The sequence below is a fragment of the Peromyscus eremicus genome, chromosome 20 (assembly GCF_949786415.1).
Source record: "Peromyscus eremicus chromosome 20, PerEre_H2_v1, whole genome shotgun sequence".
Lineage (NCBI taxonomy): Eukaryota > Metazoa > Chordata > Mammalia > Rodentia > Cricetidae > Peromyscus > Peromyscus eremicus.
The window spans coordinates 40,104,064-40,110,292 of record NC_081436.1 but is presented as its reverse complement, the minus strand read 5'-3'; positions in this window follow the sequence as shown (position 1 = coordinate 40,110,292).

The following is a 6,229-nucleotide window of genomic DNA, read 5'->3' as shown; positions in this document are numbered from 1 at the left end:
ATGTAATGAAGTAGTGGACCTCAATGCTAGAGCAAGATCTAGGGCTCTTGAAAGGTGATTAAGTTATGAGAACAGAGTCTGCATGAATGCTACCAATGCACTTATGAAAAATGAATACAGTTTCCTCAACCTATTCTCCATGAGAGAGTACATCTCTGGTCCAGGAAGCAGGCCCTCACTAGAAACTGAACGTGCCATCATTTTGATATTGAACCTCTACCCTTGAGAACTATGAGAGAAATTTTTCTTTTAAAAATGGCAGAATTCTCATTGCTGAGAGTGCACAGCTGCAGTATCATTGTTTAAACACCCAGCTCAAGACCGTTGAAGTGCAAGAAACATTAGAACTCTATTTAAGCAAGAATTTTCCTCTTTTATCACAGTAGAATATGATCCTGATAAAGTACTACATGCACAATTATTTTGTGTCAGAAATAGCTTCCTAATGTCCCTTCAGCCTCTGTTGTTTGGGTCAGTATCAAGATACTTTGTCTTCCTATCTAGTTTTCTACAAATAACAATCATTTTGAAGGGTTGGACTGCCAGCAGCTTTGGACAAGGTGCCTGGTTCCAGGTTGTTCATTATTACCTTTGGTCTTTGGGGATTTTCCCCCATGCTACTGAGTAATTAAAGAAAACTCATACTTTGTAGGAGGTCAGATAGATGCTAAAACATGGAACTTGTCCACCTGAGTGTCTCTTGTTCTGCTCCAGTTTCATAAAAATTATAGCTTTTTTTTTCCCATGGCATTTTGGTCTTTTCGACTGTTTCAAATACTAGTGGCTCTTCCCAGAAGCCCCAAGATTGGCTGAAAATGAAATCCAACCTTGTTTTGACCAAAGGAGGCACTTTCATGTGTGCTACATCTTTGCTTAATGGGGCACATATATACCCATAGCTCTAGAGTGCATCACATGCCAAAAGCAATTTCACAAAATTCAGATTCTCTGTTGGCAAACACCCAGGAACCAAAAGCTCTGTAGGACCAGAGACTGTGGCAGTGCCCTGGCTTGTTGGTGCCCTCAGTGATTGACACAGAATACATCTTGATAAATCAATTCAAACAAGACAGGTCATATGAAGAGAGGGGGTGGACTTGAAAAGGAAGAGGTAATTTTATATACAACCATCTAAATGATAAATAGGCATGTGTGTGAATGTGTATATAGTTTTAGGTGAGAAAGGTAAATTTCTTTTGGAAAACTGGACTCTCCTCTTTCATTTATCAGCTAGATTCTTTCCATTATCAGTGACTTCTGCTGCCTTCATGTGCTGGGCATCTTTACAGTTTCCTTGAACGTGGCTGTGGGGAATCTTTTTAAGGAAATGGATTTATTGAGGACTCCCCATGTCCACTATTCATTAGCTCACCCAAAGGAAGATAGGTTTGTGATAAAGAGATTATCTTCTCATAAAACTCTCCCACTTGTAAAATCTTTGTTTAAGAAAGATAGGAAGGAAGGAAGGCTCAACCCAGTTTCCCAGATGCTACAAGGAATGAAAAATGTGCTTGCTCATGGGGCCTAAATAGGCCTCAGGAGGTCACTGTCTCTCAAGCAGGAAGAGGCAGGGATAGTGTGATACTTTTGTATTTCTCCAACTTAACTGTAAACCTTCAAGAATAAAAACTGTTCTCCTAGCTTTTCAGCAGTTATCTCTGTGGAAAAGTATGCTCTCAATACATCAATGAGATTAAAAAACAGACTCTCATAAAATATAATTTACATATGAGACAACTCACATACCATAGAACTCACCCACTTGAAAGTGTTCAATCTGATGAGTTTAGTAAAACATACTCAGTTCTCCATAGAACTGTTTTCACCTTCAAAGGAGTTACTTAGGAGAGGGTGAGCCCTCATCCAGATGGCTGTGAACTCCTCAAAACATGTCTGAACATTCCTGAGAGAACTCCCTTTGAAGCTTCTGGAAGATTCTTTTGTGTCTTCCCTTTGGTGCTGTATCTTTAACTTTGAGGGTGGAGTCAATTCTTTAGAAATAGACAGGTGTAATTCAGGACAAATTCCTTTGAATAAATGCTCAGCTAAACCCGCGCGATGAGGTTTGGGTCAAAACTGAGGAGGATTTTCAAGTCTTCGTCTATTGTCTGGTTGATTATATTCCCAGCCAGGCTTTTCTTTAAATCTTTAACTTGATGTAAACTTTCTCAGAAGAGTGAATATTATTATTTGCCTATGAAATATCATGTATAGTAAATTTGGAGATGGCGTCTTAATCTAGGGCCCACATTGAAAAGAAAAGTGCCGCCCAGTAAGACAAGCGATGTGTTGACTGTCAACAGGCCAATCAGTTATAGACGATGGAATACAGCTTCATTTTTCCCCTCATGCTTAGTAACAGTACTCATTTGATTGCAATGCGTTGCTTGAAAAGTGTTTCTAGAACCTTCTGAGCCTCACCTTTCAAGTCCAGATTAGTTTTAGAATGTGCAAAACACAGGCTGCTCTTGTATTTATTAGTAGTTTGGGGTTTTGGTTGGGAGGATACTAGAGTTTTAACCCGAGGCCTCATGAGTATTGGCAAGGGCTTTACCTCTTAGCAACACTCCATTTTGTTATCTTGTAAGATGGAAGTTTTAGTTTTCTCTTAATTAGATTCTGAAGAGTCAGGTATTTGAGACCAGAGTCCTCCTATCCTCTCTTACTGTTTTATAACTTCCACTCCTAACTTTCTTTTGTGTCCAAAATGGCGACTCAGCCAACATGAGAAGACACAGGAAGGCAAAAACAGGCTCCTGGGGTTGATGCCATTTTTAGGAAATGTTACCAGTACTTTTGCTCACATCTCTTCATTTAGAATATATTATATTATATCACCCCAGCTAGTCTCTTTTGAGGCAGGAAAATAAACTTTTTATCATTGACATCAGTGTCCCACTGACAAATCAGGGTTCTGATAATGAGGAAGAAGGGGCAAGTGGGTATTGGGTGACAACATCCACAATTCTTTTTAAAAAAATATATTTATTTTACATCTCAGCTACAGCCTCCCCTCCTTCCTCTCCTCCCACTCCTGCCTCTCACTTCCCTTTTGCCCCACCTCAGTCCATCTCTCCTCCATATTCTCTCAGAAAGGGGCAGGCCTTCCATGGGTATCAACAAGGCATGGCATCTCAAGCTGCCTTAAGACCAAGCACCTTCCCCTGTATTCAGGCTGGGCAAGGCAATCCAGCATGAGGAATAGGTTCCCAAGAACCAGACAAAGCACAGGGACAGCCGCTGCTCCCATTGCCAGGAGTCCCACACATAAACCACACTACACAAATGTCACATATATGCAGAGGGCCTGGGTTGGTTCTATGCAGGCTCCCTGGTTGTTGGTTCAGACTCTGTGAGTTCCCATAAGCCGTGCTAGCTGTTTCTGTGGGCTTTCCTCTGATGTCCCTGACACAATTCTTCTACGTAACAGGATGTTTTAAGTTTGTCTCCTTTGCTAAATTTCTAAGTAGAACTTGCCAGGAACAGAAGAAAAATAATATTTTCTTTCTCCCTTCACCCCCTCTCAGTTCTTTGATAATATTACACAATGTATTGTCATTATATTTACTCCTTTTCCAATTCCTCCTAGATACACCTCCTTTCACTTCCCAATAATCTTTTGTGTCTTTTTTTTTTCCTTAAAAAATGATACCACATCCAATTTGTACTGCTCATATGTGTAGCCATCCACTGGAATATGGTATACTTACCAGGGTCACCCTTGAAGGTCTTACCCTTCAAGAAAACTGACTCTTCCTCTCTCAGAAACCATCCCGAGCTTTGTGCCCAGCTCCCTCGTCTCCATGATGGGATTTTCTTTTCTGGCTTGATCTTGCACTGGTCTTATGCATCCTCTCTCAAATACTGTAAGTTTACTTGTGCAACTGCCTTTTTTTGTGTCTGGAAAACATGATTTCCTTGTAGCCTTCTACTTCTCTAAATCTTATCATCTTTCTACTCCCTCCTCCCCAGTGGTTCCTGATCTTTGGGAAGAGTTTGTAATGTAGATGTCCCATTTGGGGTTAAACATTTCATAGTTTCTTATTTTTCTTATCACTCTGACCAGTTGAGGGCCTCTGTGTTGATTGCATGTACAGAAAACTGAATTTTCAATTTTTTAGGGTTGAGGGATACACTAATGTGTGATTATAATAATAAGTGATGAAGAGTCAGTTTAATACTCCATCCATTACAGAATAATAGTAGGTTCTTCCCTAGAGCCTATGATCAGTCTAGGCACAGATTCAATTTTAAACTTTCAAAGTTGTTTGAGTCCTCTCATATGACCAACCACCATGAGTATAATATTCTTCCAAATCTTACCCTTGGGTTGATTCACTTTGGGCATAGGTAGAGAAGTACAAAGGTGAAACTCACAAAGATGGACTTAGAAAACATTTCATCCCTTTCCTAAATTAACCATTAATTCCTTAATTTATCTATCTGTTTACTAGACATTTATTAAGACAGCTTCCTATAGCCAGCACAAATTCATCTTGAAATCCTAATGAAGCTGTGAGAAACCAAGCCTGAGTCCTTGCTCTGTGAGTGCCTTAAGAACTAATGGACTGAGTCACATAGTTGCCAACCACAATGGTGCATCATCTCAGACATCATAGCTCTTAACACTAAGTATTCTCAGAGAAAGTATGATTATATTTCCTTAGCTACTGCTCTACAGGATGCTACCTATAGGGTGGAGGGTACTACAAGAAAGAATTTCTCAAGTTCTTTGTGCTCACTTTGGGGTCTCAGCTCAACACACATTCATGCTCAAAGCTAGTTTCTTATTTTATTTCTTTGAGAACATGCTAGGACCTCACCATACAGAATTATGTTGTACTATTTCAGTAACTCTAGAAATAATGACTATACTATTGAGTTCCACATTTCCCACAGATAGTTCTGTTATCCCATCCATCTCACCTCAGAAAAAGCAAGCCATCTATGTAGTTTCCTTGTCCTTCTTACTAACTGCAAGTGGTTTTTGTTGTCATTTGTTGTTGTTGTTGTTGGTTTTTATAATCCTGACATGGAGTTATCTGGGAAGAGGAACCTCACGTGAGAAAATGCCTCTAACAGATTGGCCTCTAGGCAAGTTTTAGGAGGTTTTCTTCATTAATGACTGATGTGGTAGGGCCCATTCCCTCTGAGGACAGTGCCAGCTGTTGACAGGTGGTCCTGGGTTCTATAAGAAAGCAGGCTGAGCAAGCCACAGGAAGCAAGCCAGTAAGCCACACCCCTCTATGGTCTCTGCTTCAATCCCTCCCTCCAGGTTCCTACCTAGAGTTACTGCCCTGACTTTCCTCAGTGATAGAGAGTGACCTAAGACATGTAAGATGAAACAAGCCCTTTCCTCCCCAAATTGCTTCTGGTCATGGTGTTTTATCACAGGAATAGAAACCTTAACTAAGACCAAGTCCAAGCTCAGTCTCCCAGACCATTTCCCCACCAGACCAATACTCTAGTCTCACAATAATTATCAAACTGACACTGCCGGTGGAGCATATTATTGTGCCTGATTTACAAATGGAATAAGAGAGATCTGGAGTGGTGACACAGCATTCTCCAGATTACCCTTCACACAAGCGGCAAAAGCGGGATGTGAACCTGCTGCCACAGGTCCAGTTCAGTCTCCTTGAATGAATGAGATTTAGAGGAAGTATGCGATGCTCAGGCTGCACAATGGAAGCCCCTCCACCCCCTGCAAGTTCTGTCTTTGGTTCTGTAAAACCGTTTGAATGTATAGAGCACCCAGTTTACTAACCACTATAGTGTATCCAGAACGTGACCTTTAGGGAAGCTCCCGTTTGTTTTCAATGTGATCCATTTCCAGTGCCTGCTTCTAATTGGTAAAGAAATGGTGCAGAGACTTCTCCATAGCAATATGTGGAGCTGTTGGGAGAAGGGAGTCAACAGTTGGGTTCTATCATCCTCTGCTCATGAAATCTCTGTATATCCATAGAGGGGTAATGGCATGAGTGCATTCATGAAAAAAAAAAAATCTGTGCAACCATGGAGTAGAGAGATCTGCCCACTGAACTAAAATAATAAGCTTGAGAGCTTGCCAAAGCTTAAGTTGGGACTGACTCTTAAATGACAAGAGGGAAGGACAACATTTACATCATTTCTCACTCCCTCTGGGATAGATATGAATAAGTCTCTCACTCCATTCCCACTGGCAGTGGTTCACACCCAGGTTGTTATCAGTTATACCATCACTAACCTA